This window comes from Terrapene carolina, unplaced genomic scaffold, assembly GCF_002925995.2.
Source record: "Terrapene carolina triunguis isolate 2854851 unplaced genomic scaffold, T_m_triunguis-2.0 Scaffold96, whole genome shotgun sequence".
NCBI lineage: Eukaryota > Metazoa > Chordata > Testudines > Emydidae > Terrapene > Terrapene triunguis.
The window spans coordinates 61,729,919-61,748,184 of record NW_020664447.1 but is presented as its reverse complement, the minus strand read 5'-3'; the positions used below and the strand labels follow the sequence as shown (position 1 = coordinate 61,748,184).

General features: G+C 46.0%; 1 long non-coding RNA gene across 2 annotated transcripts in view; it reads right to left on the bottom strand.

Annotated features, from left to right (window-relative positions):
* Positions 1-2,966: 2,966 nt before the first annotated feature.
* LOC112101844 overlaps positions 2,967-18,266 on the bottom strand; it is a 42,057-nt gene continuing 26,757 nt past the window's right edge. For both annotated transcript variants that reach the window (XR_002907697.2, XR_002907696.2), the window contains exons 4-6: positions 17,565-17,742; positions 17,366-17,463; positions 2,967-3,183 (exon numbers count right to left, since the gene is read on the bottom strand). This is a non-coding gene — a long non-coding RNA (uncharacterized LOC112101844). The remainder of the gene's footprint in view (positions 3,184-17,365; positions 17,464-17,564; positions 17,743-18,266) is intronic.

Below are 18,266 nucleotides of genomic sequence, written 5' to 3'. Positions count from 1 at the left end.
AAAAAGCCGCGATCACGATCGCGATGGCAATTCGGCGGGAGGTCCTTCGCTCCAAGCCCGAGTGAGGGACTGTCCGCCGAATTGCCGCCGAAGAGCTCGACGTGCCGCCCCTCTCCGGAGTGGCTGCCTCAAGCACCTGCTTGGCAAGCTGGTGCCTGGAGCCGGCCCTGACGGTTAGAAACAGATCCTGTTAGAGAGTCATGTCAGTTTATTGGGTTTAAGTGGAATTTCCTATTTCAATATATTTGACTGGGATAAACTGTAGGGAATAATCTGGCATTAGTGCTCAGATTAAGGACCTGATAGATGGGACCTTATAGATTGTTTCCTTCCCTAGGGGCATGTCTACATTACAAACAAAAGCCAACACAAGTTACATCAGCATAAAGCTGCCACAGTTAGTATATCGCTTGTGTGCATGCATACTTGGCTCCTTACATCAGTTCTGCAAGTACTCACCAGGAATACTTTTCAATGCATAGTGCAGTGCACCCTGGGTAAGTATGCCAATGTGCAACTTGCCACCATCCAGCGCACTGTCTTTTGGGAAGTTTTGGCAATGCCTGGTGGGGCAGAAATGAGTCCTGCAGGGGTGACTGGGACTGCGAGGTCAAGTTTCCATCATGCTGCTGTCTCCACCCAATAATGCCATCTCTATCTCATAATTTTTGCACCTATTTTGAAAATCCCACAAACCTGCACGGGATGCCATCTCTGACAGAAGCATGGAGCCCGCATAGCTCTGCACTATTGTCATGAGTGTTGCAAGCACAGGATGCATGATCCTCTGGTATTTGCAGAGCTGTAAGAAGAGCCACAGGGAACATGATGATTTCCTGGAGGGCAGATTTCTGTGGGACATAGTGAGAACCAATTTCAGATTGTTGGTGGCATTCACAGAGCAGCTGCAAACAGTAGAGTGCCATTTCTGGGCCCAAGAAATGAGCACTGATTGGTGGGATTGCATCGTAGTGCAGGCTTGGGATGACAAGCAGTGGCTGCGGAACTTTCGGATGTGGAAGGCCACATTCCTGGATCTGTGTGCCAAGCTCGCCCCATTCCTCCAGCACAGGGACACGAGAATTAGAGCCATACTGACAGTGGAGAAGTGAGTGGTGATCACACTGTGGAAACTTGCAGTGCTGGTCAGTGAGAGATCATTTTGGAGTTGACATATCCACTGTGGGGGCCTTTGTCATGCAAGTGTGCAGAGTTATTAATTGGCTCCTGCTATGCAGGACTGTGACTCTTGGCAATGTGCAGGACATAATGGATGGATTTGCAGCACTGGGGTTCTCAAACTGTAGTGGAGCGATAGACAGCACACATATCCCTACTTAGGCACCAGACCACCTTGCTACACAGTACATCAACAGAAAGAGCTACTTTTCTGTGGTTATGCAAGCACCGATGGCTCACTGGGGATGCGTCACTAACATCAATGTTGGCTGGCTAGGGAAGATACATGACACTCACATCTTTAAGGACACAGGACTGTTCAGAAAGCTACAAGCAGCGACTTTCTTTCCCAGCTGGCAGATTACCATTGGTGATGTTGAAATGCCAATAGTGAGCCCAAGGGACCCAGCCTACCCCTTACTCCTGACATCATACACCAGCCACCTCAACAGCACCAAGAAAAGATTCAACTACTGTCTCAACAGGTGCAGAATGACAGTTGAATGTGCTTTTAGTCGATTGAAGGGGCACTGGTGTTGTTTACGACAAGATTGGACTTCAGTGAGAAAAATGTGACAATGGTTATAACTGCCTGCTATGTCCTCCATAATAAAGTAAAGTAAAATATAGTAAAAAGGGAAAAGTTGCTGCTGGGGTGGAGCTGGAACGGCTGTCTGCTGAGTTTGAACAGCCAGACATAAGGGCTATTAGAAGCGCTCAATGTACAGCTATACAGCTCAGGGAAGCTTTGAAAGAGCAGTTTAACAGTGAGCTATAGTAATGACTGTGGTTTACTGTGCTGTACCTGGTCCTGCAGTTTGGGAGTCTGTTAGGAAATGTGTGGTGCTTGGTGCACATCTATGAATATAACACTAAGGGCTGGTCTACACTGGGGGGAGGGGGAATCGATCTAAGATACGCAACTTCAGCTACGTGAATAGCGTAGCTGAAGTCGAAGTATCTTAGATCGATTTACCTTGGGTCCTCACGGCGCGGGATCGACGGCTGCGGCTCCCCCATTGACTCCGCTATCACCGCTTGCTCTGGTGGAGTTCTGGAGTTGACGGGGAGCACGTTCGGGGATCGATATATCGCGTCTTAACGAGACGCGATATATCGATCCCCGATAAATCGATCACTACCCGCCGATACGATCGATACCCGCCGATACGCCCCGATACGGCGGGTAGTCTGGACGTACCCTAACAATGCACCTATTAATTTTGTGGTGCTCCCTGTACATTTATGATTATTATACTGTGTTTGTCACTGATCTTGTGAGTTGGATCACAGTGTATAAAACAACTAGGTGGGTGCTTTCATTACCACCAGGCATTCTACAGCATATGTTGGGAACTAATAAAGATGAATTATTTTCCAAACAATAGAATTTTATTGAGTAATGAAAATACTTCAAAAAAACCTGTACAAGTTAAAAGAAATACATTAAACCTTAATAAATTTATGCAACAAAGGTTAAAGAAGGGGAAGTAACATTCATGTCCATTTTAGCTACACATTCACTGACCTGTGAGAGCCACAGTTGATGTATGTGAAGCTCTGGTTGTCCTTTATGTCCCCCAGTGTGAAGTGGTAGGGGTAGGGATGCGGTCCCTGATGCCAGTGTGGAGAGCAGGGGTGTAAGGAGGTGCTATATTGGAGTTCTCCCTGGACTGCAAAGGGAGGCGAGCCCAGGATTATTGAACCTGTAGGTCCACAAGAGGCTGTGGCATCTGTGTTTGCTGCCAGAGAAGCCCCATTATGTCTTGCTGCATCTCCCTCTCCTTGTCCTGCAGGAGTCCTGGGCCTTTCTCCTGTCTGCTCTTTCCTTCTCCATACAGTATACAGTATTCATCCTCCAGGGCCTCTGATCAAGTCTGATGCAGCACTGGCTTTCAGGATCTCATTGAACATGTTATCCCGAGTTCTCTTCTTTCTCCTTCTTATCTTGCTCAGGTGTTCCGTTGGTGTGGAGGGAGAACCCCTCAAGGCCACAATCAACAGCTGCAGATAAAACACACAGCGTACCATTGTCAGTATAGTCACAACAGACTGCGAAAGTTAAGATTCAGAGCTCCCTTCCCTTGCTCGCCTAAAAGTTTTAAACAGGACATGTTTATTGACACTTGTCTTTTGGAGTCCTTGTACACAGCACCACTCAGAGCAGCCACCATGGATTGTATGGCCCACTAGGGGTGAAGGAAATGAGGAGGGAATTGCTCAGTTGCATGAAACTATGAGTATAGGGCAATAACACTGAATACTGACACCATTTTCCACAGACAGTTGGAATTTTAGCTGATAGCTCACTCCTGAGGGTTACAAAGGCACAGAGAGTACAGCTGTTGCTGGTGTCCCACCCGTATGCTGCTAGCCTGTTTACTGCAATGATGCTGGCCAAAGTTATCACAGACTGGCATGGGAAAGTGTCCTACCACGGATGAAGAATTAAGGCTGCAGAGCACCTCCATGAAAGTTTCACTGAGATCTCACAGGAAGATTCAAGAATCAAGGGACATCCCTGTGTACATAAACAAACTTCTCTGTACCCCCACCTCCAGCCTAACTCTACACGTGAATGAAAAGCAGATAACAACACTATCTCCCTTTGTTGTGCTGCTACCTCTTCTAATATGAATAAATTAATGAAAAGTTGATCGCAGAGTCATGCTAAGTTGGGGGCATCCATGCAATAGGAAATAAATTTACACACTTACTGGAGGTTCCTTCCCCTCTATCGGGCTTGCCCATGCTCGACTGCCGAGACTGACTGGACTGCAGTGTAGTCTCAAACAATTCTGCCTTGCAGCATAGCTGGACCCTCTGTTTGCATGTCCCCCATTCTCCTCCTCATCCTCTCTGTAATACCAGAGGCCTATGATGTGGGCTTCTTGGAGGTATCCTCAGTGGTGTGCAGGGTAGTGATGGGGTCTCTGCCAAGTATGGCATGAAGCTCTTTGTAAAAGCAGCAGGTCTGCAGCTCAGCACCAAATCAACTGTTGGAGTCCCTGGCCTTCTGATATGCCTGCCACATGTCCTTTGCTTTCAAGTGACACTACTGTTGATCCCTGTTGTACCACTTCTCCTGCAGAATCTGCTCATAGGTGTCTACATTTCTACAGCTAGTCCATAGCTGTGCTTGCACAGCCCCTTCTCCCCACAAGCCCAGCAGATCCAAAATCTCCTGTGTGCTCCAGGCTGGAGTGCATCTAGAGCAGGGGTGGGCAACCTATGGCCCGGGGGCCACATCCGGCCCTTCAGATGTTTTAATCCAGTCCTCGAGCGCCTGCTGGGGAGAGAGATCTGGGACTTGCCCCGCTCTGGAGCTCTAGCCAGGGAGTGGGGTCGGGGGTTTGCCCTGCTCTGCGCGTGCCGTGTCTCCGCACGGCTCCCGGAAGCAACAGCATGTCCTCCCTCTGGGTCCTACGCATAGGGGCAACCAGGGGACTCCACATACTGCCCCCACTCCAAGCATGGCCCCCCAGGGGCAGCACCTGCAGATAGGGCAGCACGCAGAGCCGCCTGGCCGCGCCTCCACATAGGAGCCAGAGGGGGGACACGCTGCTGCTCCTGGGAGCTGCTTGAGGTAAGCGCTGCCCAGAGCCTGCACCCATGACCCCCTCCCGTGCCCCAACCTCCTGTCCCAGCCCTGATCCCCCTCCCACCCTCCAAACTGCTTGGTCCCAGCCAGGAGCACACTCCTGCAACCCCAACCCCTCATCTCCAGCCCCACCCAGAACCCGCACACCCAGCTGGAGCCCTCACCCCCCGAACCCCCTGCCCTAGCCCGGAGACCCCTCCCACACCCTGAACTCCTAATTTCTGGCCCCACTCCCGAGCCTGCACCCCCAGCCAGAGCCCTTACCCACTCCAACACCCCAACCCCCAATTCTGTGAGCATTCATGGCCTGCCATACAATTTCCATAGCTAGATGTGGCCCTTGGGCCAAAAGTTTGTTCACCCCGATCCAGAGCGTGTAGCCAGCATGGTCAGCTGGGAAGTTGCACATAACAAGGGAGAGTTGGTAGGTGCGTTTGTCAAGATGGACAATCAGGAAAAGGGATTTCAAAAATTCATGGCATTGTAAAGAGTGGAAGGGCTTTTGGTCTCCATGACCCCTGGACAGTAGAGTTCACAACGATGACCATACTGATCAGAGTTGAGCATTGTGGGACAGCTGCGGGAGGATTGGTAGGGTTGACATAGGCAGGGCCGGTGCAACCATTTAGGCCACCTAGGCGGGAGAAGTGAAGCAGCCGTGGCTGCTTCACTTCTCCCGCCTAGGGCGCGAAACATCCTTCCACCGGCCCTGGACATAGGTAATACAGTGTCTACATTAATGCTTTGTTGACTTCAGTACATTAATCATGGCTTAATTCAGCCCGGGGAGGTGGTGTTCCTATGTCAGCATAATAGAGAGTTTACACTGATGAGAGACAAACTTAAGTGTAGATACATGCACAATTAGGACAACGCAAGGCAGCTTGCATTGACGTAACATTTTAGTGTAGACCAGGGCTAGGTCTCTGATTCCTTGAAACAGCTGATCTGTGGGTGATGTGGTGACAGCAGGCAAAGAGTTATTTTGGGGCAGGTTCTTTTTCATTCATTTTGTTTCCCTCTTTCTGTAGCTGTGTAGCAATTACAGTCCCTGGCAGCGGGGAAGCCAAGGGGGCTGGGGGTGGAGCTGTATTAGAGACAGAGGATTCATCATGACCGTTTGTCCTCTCCGTGACTGCAGCACCAGCTTGGGGAAGGGAGGGAGGAGGAGTGGAGCCTCAGGCTTATTCACAGCTGACCCATGGTTATTTTTAGCTCTGGAATGCTCCTCCCAAGACCCTCAGGGTTTATTTCTCTTCTCTTGGCAAATGGCACTTTGTGAGCTCCTCAGCAGAGGCGTTGGAGGGCACTGGAAAAAGTCAAAGGGCAGCCAACCAAGATACACCCCAGAGAGAGGGGCATTTGGAGGGTCAGTGCAAGCTTGGGACAAGGGCAGGAGCACCTCATACAAGCTCCACTCACTCATCAATTGAGGCTATCCAGCTCACCAGGATAAGGTGGTCGGATCTAATTTGAAGGAGAGAGGAAACGATGGGAATGCAGAGAGGAAAGGAGGAGAGAGAGAGAAGAATGAAGCAAGAGAAGGAGGAGAGGAGAAAGGGAAGGAAGGGATGTGGAAGAGAAGGAGCGGTGTGGGGAGGTAGATGGTGTGAAGGAGGGTGGGATGAGTGTGACTGAGAAAAAGGAGAACTAGGAATGGCAGTTTGCTCCCCAAATCCTCAGGATGGCTTATTTGGCACTGACATGGCTTGTCAGGCTCCTCCTCAGCTGGGGAGCTCCTGAAGTACTCAAGTCAGTCCCATGAAATAGAAGCATTACAAGAGGAGGTTTTGGATTTGTCCACTAAGAGAATGGGACTTTTTTCCTTCTCCTCGGAGTGGGAGTCAGCCCCAGCAGAGGTGAGTAGCTGGCCTAGATTCAGTGAGGTGAGAGTACTCAGCTGAGATGGGGTTAATATTCCCCTGGGAAAGCAACCAGGCAGTTCTTAGTTTTTAGGAAGAGAGTCCACTCCAGCCAACCCCTCTAGAAAGCCTTTCCCTGCCCCTATTGGAAAACTCCCTGTGACCCAGCCCAGCACCTGCCTGGCAAAGCCCCAAGAGAAGTCTCAGATTGAAGACCTAGTATCTGGAGTCCTAGTAAATGTCAGAAGCCAGATTCCTGGAGCTTTATGACAATATTAATGTAAGATCTAAAACACAGGCAGCCTCTGGTGCCTGTGAAAAGTGAAGCAGTTATGGTTTAGAAATTAAAGATAGTAATAAATGCTCACGTGTTCAACTGTGGAGTCCCCAAATGTGTGGGAGCTCCAAGTGCTTGAGCTGGCTGTACCTGTATGTTCCAGAGTTGCTTTCTTCCTATCTGTTTACTTCAATGGCAACTATTCAGATAGTATTTGAGCCACACAAACATTAATGAATTTATCCTCACAATTCCTGTGTGAATTGGGGATGTATGATTATCCTTATTACACACATGGGGAACTGTTCCTGGGAAATGCATTAATAACCTTTCCCCATGTATTGTAAATTTGAAGATAAAATATGCTCTGATTTCCCTTCTCTTATCAAGGACCTGGCAAGGAGCTTGCCTGCTCCACACTTGGGCTGCTGCACTGGTGCTCATAGCTGGGCTGAATGTCATGCCGATGTGAGAGCAGAAATAACCTACTCAAAATAACATGGCTCCCCCCTCTCTGCCGCTCACTCTCTCGCTCTCTTTACAGTAGCTTCTCCTTAGCTTTCAAAACTCCCAGCTGTTTCTGCTTGTCTAAGGCAAGGGAGGCTTGTTGCCTGGATACCAGTCCCTTTGATGAGCAGTTCAGTCCCCCAGGAACTCACACTGCAGCCAACACCCTCCCCCCTCAATCATGCAGCATTGTTGCTGAGTGTGAAAGATGGAAGCCAAGCACATTTTGGTCCTTGTAGGGCTTTAAAATGCAAAAAAGGGAAAGTAATAGATGGTAAAATGCCCTGAATGGCAATATTCTCTTTCTCCTCTCAAAAGAATAACCAGCTGTAGTGATCGTAGAAACAGAAGTGGCCAGTAGAGAGGAGACCATCCTGGCCCTCTGCTGGGGGGCCAAAGCAGGATGCCGTTCCTAAACATATCAAATACTAAATTGATAAAAACTGATCTTGTGCTTGAGCTGAGCCAAGAGGCCAATTCAGAAATCTGCATTACAGGAAGCAGAGATGCAAAATGATTGGCATATCCTGGCAGGGGGAACCATAAGTGTGTTTGCTTTACTACTGATATAGGCACTGCCATCAGTACAACTTCACACGTAGGGGCAGAATTGGGAGGGAACAAGATGATGAGTCCCTTTCACTCAAGCTTTCTGTGCTCCTTCATCACTATGCAGTTGCTTGGCTCCGATGCAGTTAACTCTGGCTGGTGATGCTAGAACAATCAGTTAACTTGGCAGCATTGCAACAAGGAACAGATCTGAGAGGGCTTACAAATGTCTGAGGGTGTAAACTCCAATGAGGGAGAGGAAATGATCAGGTTGTTCAAAGGGGGTTTAACTAGTAGGGCAGAGATTAAAAGAGACAATGGCATACTTAGGGTGAATATCAGCAAAAGTGTCCTGTTCATGAGCTTTCTTTTTATTTAAATACAAAAGAATACATGAATCCCAGTTCAAAACACCTAGTGATTACTTAAAACAAAAATTTGTACAAAGAATACTACTCATCAGCGTAGTTGACACAAATTGCTGTTAAATTAATCAATCAAAAATTCCTAACAATCCAATATACCTTAAAGCCCCATCACATCCTATCCTCTGCCCTCTTCCAGGTTTCTTGCTCCTTCCTCTGAAGCATCTGATACTGGTCACTGTCAGAGACAGGGTAACGAACTGATCAGATTCAGTGGCAATTCTTAAGTTCCAAAAGCCTAGCAAACAGATACTCTTTGCAGCATGCCATGAAGTTCAAGAGATTAAGGCTATTTCAGAACAAGAAGGGAGCAAATTCCTAAACTGAGAATCCCTAACAGATTGTCCTGCTAGCAGCACCCTCTCCTATTCTGACTGGGCTTCAGCTCATGTGCCTCCACTGATCACAGCTGTGCAATACCTCACCAAGAGAGAGGTATTTCTCAATTCCACATGTCCCGGACCATTCATGGCTCTGTAGGTCAGAACAAACAGTGTAAACTCCACCAGGAAACCAATGGGAACTCATTGCAGATCCCCAGGCACTGGTGTCTCATGACTAGAAATCACAGTTCACAGAAAGGCTATTGCATACTGCTGTAGTTTCAGTTTTGAAATAGATTTAAAGTAGATCCCTTCATAGAGCACATCACAGTGGGTTTAAAGTGACAAAATGCATGAATGACAGTAGTAAGGTCCTCATCTGAGAGAAAAGGTTGTGAGCTCCTGATCAAGTACAGATGGAAAAATGCAGCGCTGGTGACTGCTGCACTGTGATCATCTAAAAGCAATTCAGACTCTAACAGCACCCCTATGACACAAACTCAGATGACCAGTGGTGGACAGATACCTGCAGTCAAAGGGGCTGATAATTACCTTTGCCATCTTCTTTGGCTGCTTCCCTCAACCTGCCATCAGTACCTCAGTCTGAATTGAGCTTTAGTCAGTTAACAATTATGCATACCTGAATCTCAACCAGATATTGGCTAAGGCATTCAAGAGCACAAGATAAAGAGGCAGAACAATTATCTACAGATATCCTTTAGGATCTCTCTGAGATGTGGCTGTGGAAGTTTCTCAAGAAAAAGAGGGGAATCCCCATTGCTTGGATTAAAAAGGGGGATACAGAGGAGACAGGGGAGTTTAAAAAGCAATCCCCTTAAAACTGAATTGGATGAAGCACTGCAATATATGAAGAAGGGAGCTGGGGACAGGATAGATGAGATATCTTAGGGATTTTCCCTCTCTAGACTTTATGAGATTTGGATCAATATAATAGGGACAGATTTTGCTGGGGATTTTCCCAGTTATGTCCCTTCTGCTCCACTTCACTCTGTACTAGACATTCATTCAAATCAAGAGACCAGACACGTATCTTGTGAGTTGTGGTGTGAGTGGGGAAACGGAGAAGGAGGGAAAAGTCTAATCACAGGTTCTTTAAAAAAATTCTCTCATTCCCATTTCAGAGAGAGGGAACAAGAGAGAGAGAGAGAAAGAGAGAGTGAATCATTTAACATATATTTTAGCTGCATGAGGACTGACATAAGTGCAAAATAGGAAGGAAGCACATGAATAATGCAGAGCAGGGCTCTTTACAGCAGAAAGATTGTTATTGTGTCCTCTGCTCCCAGCTTCCCAATGCAAAATGAAGTGGAGATGGAGGGAATATGAAAGGTCTGTGTGGTCATTTCACACAGATAAGGTATTAAGAATCCATCCCATATTGCAAATCATCACCTTCCTCACCTTCCTGTCTCTATGCAAGATTAATTCCTATGCAAGCGCTGAGACCAGCACAGAGACAAAGGGAACATGGATTGCACTTCACTGATTCTGAGGCCTCTGGGTGCATGTGAAGGATTGCCCTAAGTTTTGCCTCAGACTCAGTGGCCCTTCTAAGATACTGCAGAAGTACAGAATCACTGGGTATAGGTCTGCTCTGGCTACCGCTTGACATGCACCCCCTACTCAGCACACTGCAGAATGCTAACATTCACCAGGACCTTCTGTGGGAAACCGTGCACAACCAGAATTGACACTCCAGAAGAGGGTCTTTTGCATTAAGGATATTTCTGGAAGGACTTATACCTGCCCTACACTGCTCCACTGGTGCAAAGAGACCATAGGTCACAGATGAATTCCCCCCATCTATCTAGAGGATCGAATAATAGAAGTGTAGGCCTAGAAGAGACTTCAAGAAGTCATCAAGTCCAGCCCTGTGCATTGAGTCAGGACCAAGTAAACCTAGATCAATCATGACAGGAATTTGTCCAGCCTATTCTGAAAAACCTCCAATGATGGGGATTCTACAACCTCCCTTGGAAGCCTATTCCAGAGCTTAACTACACTTATAGTTAGTAAGTTTTTCCTAATACCTAACTTAATTCTCCCTTCTTGAAGGTTAAACCTATTACTTCTTGTCTGACCTTCAGTGGACATGGAGAACAATTCATCACTGTCTTCTATATAACAGTTCTTAATATATTTGAAGACTGTTATCAGGTCCTCCCTAGTCTTCTTTTCTCAAGGCTAAACATACTCAGTTTTTTTAACCTTTCCTCATAGGTCAGGTTTTCTAAACCTTTTATTATTTTTTGTTGCTCTCCTCTGGACTACCTCCAACTTGTCCACAACATTCCTAAGTGTGATGCCCGGAATTGGACACAGTACTCCAGCTGAAATCTCACCCGTGCTGACTGGGGTGGGACAATTATCTCCTGGGTCTTACATACCACACACCTGTTAATACACCCCAAGAACATTATTAGCCTTTTTCACAACTGCATCACGTTGTTGATTCATATTCAGTTGGTGATCCACTGTAACACCCAGATCCTTATCAGCAGTACTACCACCGAGGCAGTTATTCCCCATTTTGTAGTTGTGCATTTGATTTTTCCTTCCTAAGTAAAGTACTTTTCACTTATCTTTATTGAATTTCATATTGTTGATTTCAGACCAAATCTCCAATTTGTCAAGGTTGTTTTAAATTCTGATCCTGTCCCCCAAAGTGCTTGCAACACCACCCAGTTTGGTGTCATCTACAAATTTTATAAGCATACTCTCCCTTCCATTATCCAAGTCATCAATGAAAGTATTGAATAGTACCATATCCAGGACTGACCCCTGCGGGACCCCACTAGATACATCCTCCCAGTTTGACAATGAACCATTGATATCTACTTTTTGAGTAATCTTTCAACCAGTTACCGTATAGTAAATTCATCTAGACACATTTCCTTAGTTTCCTTATGAATATGTCATGTGGGACTGTGTCAAAAGCCTTACCAAAATCAAGATATATCATGTTTGCTGCTCCCCCCTCCCCCCCCATCCACTAGGCCCTGTCAAAGAAGGAAATTAGGTTGGTTCGGCATGATTTGTTCTTGACAAATCCATGCTGGCTATTCCTCGTAATACTATTATCCTGTAGGTGCTTACAAACTGATTGTTTAATAATTTGTTCCAATATCTTTCCAGTCTTTGAAGTTAGGCTGATTGATCTATAATTCCTTGGTTGCTCTTTGTTCCCCTTTTTAAAGATGGGTACAACTGGCTCTACCACTGGCCTGCTGGCTGACCTCAGGCAAGTGACTTCATTGCTTTGTGCCTCAGTTTCCCCATTGTAATGCACTTTGAGATCTACTGATGCAATGTGCTACATAAGAACTAGAGTATTGCTATTTTTTGATAGAGAGAGCCCATCACTGTAGTATGTGGTCTCTTACATACTATAATTAAGGCACAATTCTGTCCTGAGGATAGTGTTCTTATTTCCTCCCTTGTTTTACACTGTTTGTGGATTGGGATTTTGGATCTATTCTGTGCGCTGTACGTGTTTTCCTGACCCATATTCCCCAAGTTCTCCTGCGCATTGGTGGGATCCTGAACCTATTGTATCTCTGAGGAGTTCAGTAGCAGCAGAGCTCCCACAGTCATCCAGAAGTGCTGAAAAATTCCCAAAGTCATTTGAGGGAAGATGTTGACTTACCCAGTGACACACACTCTCTCTCTCTTTAATTTACTGCTATATTAGGACAGTGAAAGATATGATCCATCATTAAACAGGTTTACAGACGTGACTGAGATTGGAGGACGAGAACTAGGATGTGAAGGCTTCCAGATGAAAGAGAGGAGCTTACATGGAGAGCCAAGGGTGGTCATCTTACAGAAGTGCTCTGGGGATTGGTACAGGAACGGGAGGGGGAGTAAGGCTAGGACAGACTGGGATGTGAGGAAAGAAAGCATGGGAAAGAGTGGGGCTAACCTTTGGATCTGGAAGGAGGAAGAGAAATGGAAAGATGGAAAGAGACGGGGGCTCTGAGGAAAGGAATGTGTAAGACCCAAGAGGACTCTAAATAGAAAGAACCTTGTTACTGAATCATATCCATGGTAGAATAGCCTTCCCACACAAATAGACATTCTCATACCCATCCTGTCTATCCAGCCAACCTGACAGGATATAAAAAGGCAGACTGCGAAAAGCCCTGTTTCATGTAGAGACACGTACAATTTTAAATACAGCAGCATTAAAAGCAGCCGCTATGGAGAAGCAATGACGCTGCTGCAATGTGGTGATGGAAATAAACCTGCCTACTGCTGTGAGGATTGAAAAGGCACAGTGGCGGCATTCCACCTCATAAATCTCCTGCCTATCAAAAATGTGCACTGTAACCCCTCACCAACCAATAAAGGCATCAGACCTTGGCCTAAAACAGCGTCCCTCTATTTCCCCCTTGTTCTTACTCCATTTTCCCATAGTGCGCAGCAAAAGGCAAGGAACAGCTTGGCAGGAGGCCAGTAGGGACTGTAAAGACTTCAATATACTGCATTTTCTGTAGCATTAGTAAAGTGCCCTGCATTTACATTTATCTAATATCTTTTCACCTTGAAATGGGAGCTGCAGATGCTGGGATAGTTAGACTGCGATGTCTGTCTAGTGTCACTGCAAGCCTTTCTTTATGTGCTGCTGTTATAAACATATAGCTAAGGGTAGCATAAAATCCCTCCTTTACCTGTAAAGGGTTAATCCCTCCTTTACCTGTAAAGGGTTAAGAAGCTCAGATAACCTAGTTGGCACCTTACCAAAAGGACCAATAAGGGGAGAAGATACTTTCAAATCTGTGGGGGAAGGTTGTTTGTTTTGTTTTTGTGTGTATTTTTTCCAGGTTAGCGAGGAACCAAAGTTTTGCCTAAAGGGAAAATCCTCTCTGTTTTAAATCTAATTACCTTGTAAATTACCTTCCATCCTGAGTTTACAAAGGTGCTTCTTTCACTTTTTTCTTTATAATAAAGTTTTGTTTTTTAAAAATCTGATTGGGTTTTTAGTGTCCTAAAACCCAGGTGTCTGGTCTGTGCTCATCTTGGTTACTCTCAAGCCTCCCCAGGAAAGGGGGTAAAGGGCCTTGGGGAAATATTTTGGGGAAATAAAAACTCCAAGTGGTTCTTTTCCTAAATCTTTGTCTAACTCACTTGGTGGTGGCAGCAGTACTCATCCAAGAACAAGGAAGAATTTGTGCCTTGGGGAAATTTTTAACCTAAGCTGGTAAAAATAAGCGTAGGGGGTCTTTCATGCGGGTCCCCACATCTGTACCCCAAGTTCAAAGTGGGGAGGGAACCCTAATAGCTGCTCAAATGTTACCAGTGGACTTCCCACGGCAATACCCCTTCATGATTCCCAGTGGTGATCCTTCCACTTGTCACAGCAACAGAACACAGCGAAACTATTTGTCCTTCTCTAGTGTTAGGAGGACAGCAGGGTAAAGAGTATCGGGTTCTGTGTCTGGTTCCCGGTGCACCCCTCTGAAATGTACCCCATGTATTATTGGTTCCCATATATCACACCCACTAGTTATAATACTTTCTCCAGTATAATACTTCTCTAGTTATAATGTTCTTACCAGTATAGCGCCCTCTCAAGGTGCTCACTGGTGAGGCAGTTGTTAGTGCATAGAGAACAGATTTGGGAGTCATAACTTCTGGGCCCTATTCCTGACTGCGAGAATTGCTTGCTGGGTGGCTTTAAGCATGTCATGCTTTAACCTCTCTGGGCTTCAGTTACCCCATCAGTAAAATGGGGATAATAATGACCTACTTCCCATAGGGCCTCTGAGGCTTATTTAGGTCATATGTATAAAATTTTAAGTATTAATAGGAGTGCAAGAAGAGTTCAGGCTCTGTGCTCCTTTCAGTCCTTGGCCTTGCTGCAATGAGGTGGCTAATTATGTTGGTATTTTTTTATGATTTGTTCTGGCATATGTCCTCTAGGAATTGTACTGAAACCCACCAGCTTGTGTCACATAGATCCCCACATGGCCATCAAATAGAAGTCACTTTCAGTCACTGATAACCTGAGCTACAGTTAAACCAGTAACCTAAATGTGAAAGACTCCATATCCCATTCTCCACTACACCTGAGCCAACCAGTTACAGGAAGCTTGACTTTCAATAGGTGATTACAGAAAAGGTCTCATGCTTCCCTGTTGGACTTTCACCTCTCTTACGAGAGGGATCCTTTGGGAGTATATATAGGATAACTGTGATTAGTGTCCTTTTGAGAGAAAGGAATAACAAGCTTCAGGTCTGGAACAGTAGCTCAGAAATGCAGAAGGATCAGCCACATCCTTGGAGAATGCATGGTGCTGTGATGAAAGAATTATGCCAGCTATAAATCTCATGGGGAAGCTGCTCAGGAACCTCTTGCCCTTCCCCCACATTCCTTATTGCAGTAGCCCTAATGCCTCTGCCTGATGATGCCCCAGGGATCTGTAAAGAAGTCTCTTTCCCTCTTGCACACTTAAAGATGCTGCCATAATGGTGTGGATCTGGAATCCATTACACCCATTTCTCCACTTGCACAACTGATTTACAACTCATAACAATACCCTATAAAGGAAAGCAAGCCATATTGAATCCAACCTTCATAAATAAACAGGAGCAATATTAAGTCCATCCCCACATAAATGGAGGGCTGTGTTGAGTCCATCCCACTATAAAGGAAGGTGAGCCATATTGAAATACAGCCTCCCACACACATAAATGGAGGCAACTTGTATTGAGTTTACCCCCACATAAGTGATGGTGAGCTGTACTAAGTTTCTTCCCATAAATGAAGGCAAGCCCTATTGAGCCAACACCCAGACATGAAGGCAAACTATATTGAGTCAATCCCTTCGTATATGAGGATGAGCCTTTTTGAGTCCATCTCCCCCACATATGAAGGTGAGATGTACTAAGTTCATGACCCCATACATGAAGCCCAGCTTTATTGAGTCCATCCCCTGCAAACATGAAGGCAAGCTGAGCCATAATGAGTCCTTCCCCCCATACATGAAAGTGAGCTGTATTGAGTCCATCCTCCCGTACATGAAGTTGAGCTCTGTTTAGTCCTCCTCTCAGATAAAGTAAGGCAAGCTGTACTAGGGCCTCTCCACATAAAGGGAGAGTCATATTGAGTCAACTTTTTCTAAAGGAAGATGGGCCATGTCAAGTCCAACCAACCACCCACATGAAACTTCTCCGTAATGATTCCCCACCAATAAAGGAAAGCAAACTGTGCTGAGTTCACCCCCCAGAAATAAAGGTGGGTCATATTGAGTTGGCCCCAATCCATGTAAATGGAGGTGAGATCCATTGATTCCACCTCCCATAACTAAAGGAGAGCTGTGTTACATTCCTCCTCCCAACGTAAATGATGGCAAGGCGTATTGATTCCACCCTCCATAAATGAAAGGTGAGCTTTATTGAATTTTCTCCAAAATAATTTCCTTTTATGTGCCTCAGTTTCCCTGTCTGTATAAAAAGGATAATAATCCTCACACGGCTGCTAGAGGTTGGTGTGGATTCATTCACAGATGCCTACAGTGTGCTGTCTTGGTGTTATGTTGTTATAATGAAGTCCCATAAGTCCTGGGAATGCCAGTGGAAGTGGTTAGAGGGCTGGTGCTTATTGCCCAGTCTACTGTAGGCCAGAACAGTTTCAGGAACGAGGTGAATGATATGCTCTGTGTTTTAAGCGGGATGGGCCTATACGCTGCCAATAAATCATCTGCCAGAAGCTTCCTGGGAGCCCATCATGATCCCCTTTCCTCTCTCTTTTATCATGCTCCCTCCCTCTCCCTCCACTAACAGCACATTGGGTTTAACTGAAGGGAAAGCTGCCAAAGGCACCCCATCTCAAAGTCATGCACTGATGCAGGAATTGGAATGTTTGGATTGTGACTGCTTTCATGTAAAACAACTGGGAAGCAAGTGCACATCTGCAAAGGGAATTGCTGAGGGCCTCCTGCCCATCTTTGTATGGAGTTGATTGCAGTCCTCTGCAGCCCAGATAGTCAGTGAATGAGCAAAATGGGGCTCCTCTAAGATGGAGCTGCACCAACCATACCATGTGATGTGCTTCTGTTGGCAGCACCTGCCTTAGTGAGGAAGGGCAGAAGGGGAATCAAGTAACTGGAGTAGAGAACATACCAAATTTAGCACACTCTGACCTCATGCTGCCTTGAGTGCTCCCTGCCATAACCCCTGCCCCTCTTGAGGGAGGCAGAGAGAAGCTAGAGACCACTCCCGAAAAAAGGAACCTGAGTGGGAGTAGAGAACAAAGGGGGCAGGACAGAGGTGAGGCTAAGGGTTGACTGCTCATGTCAGATTTTCAGATGCCCTAACTGAGTTCCCATGTACCCAGACATATGCTGCTTACCTGGCGTGAGTAGGACTAACTCAGCAGGTGAAACTGGAGTTGCCTTTGACTATCCTCCTGACCTTTGTTCAGGGCATGCCCAGCATCACATGAGGCAGAGCATGTGTACTCTCAGCTCAGCCCACTTGGTCCCAAATCCCATTCCCCAAGCAGTCACAGAAGATGAAACATTCCTAAAAACATATATTTTATTTATTTTTACAAAACATCAGTGGGACCAAGAGATTCCTCTGCCAAAATAAAATTAAGGAAAAATTACAGATTGTACCGTCTAACACACACGAGTCTCCCTTTCAAAATTCTCTTTATTCTGGGTTGCCTGGGGACCTGCACCCCTCCAGAGGAACATGTACAGCCTCCAGAGTGCTGAAAAACATAGAACAGAAAAGGAACATCAGTGAGGAAACAAACATAGGCTCCCCACTTCTAGTTCCCCACCCAAAATATCCCCAAGGAACTATATTGACTTCCCCATAGTACTCCATCACTGAGTAGTCATTCCCTTTTACCCCTGATGAATAGCATAATCTCTGGGGAATCCACTGGAAAATGTAGAAGAGGGTGGAAATTGACTGGGCCTCATGAAGGGGCCTAGTGGTCTATCATCCTGTCAAAGATGATCTTCACCACTCCAAGTGATGGCTCCTAGAGAGAAAAACAAAGAGCAAAGAAACATTCAGGCAATGGCCACAACACCAACAGGTTATACACAAGTCAAAAAAACATGGAACATCAAAATAAGAATTTCAATAAACACAAAACAAATAACGCAGTCATAGTCAAACCTTCATCTCAAGCACTGCCACTCAAAGGCAATAAGCTTCTGGGCACCATACTCAGTGGTGGTCAGGCAGGGATTCTGGGGGATACTCCTAGCTTGTTTCCATGCTGTCCTCCTGTGTGAGGGTATAGCAAGACTGGGGCTGGCATAGCCACTACCTCACATAGTATATATGCAGCTACTCCTGCAGGACAGAGCCATATGAGGCAGACAATGTGGAAAATCAAACAGATAAATGGAAGCACATTTACTCTATGGCTCTTTGGCATTATGTAACTAAAGCAAGGAGGAGCGCATCCTAGTTTGGGCCAAGACCCATGGTTATACAATCTTTGGCCTTGTCTTCACTAGGAAAAAGGTGTATTTTAAGATGTGCTAGCTGACGTGC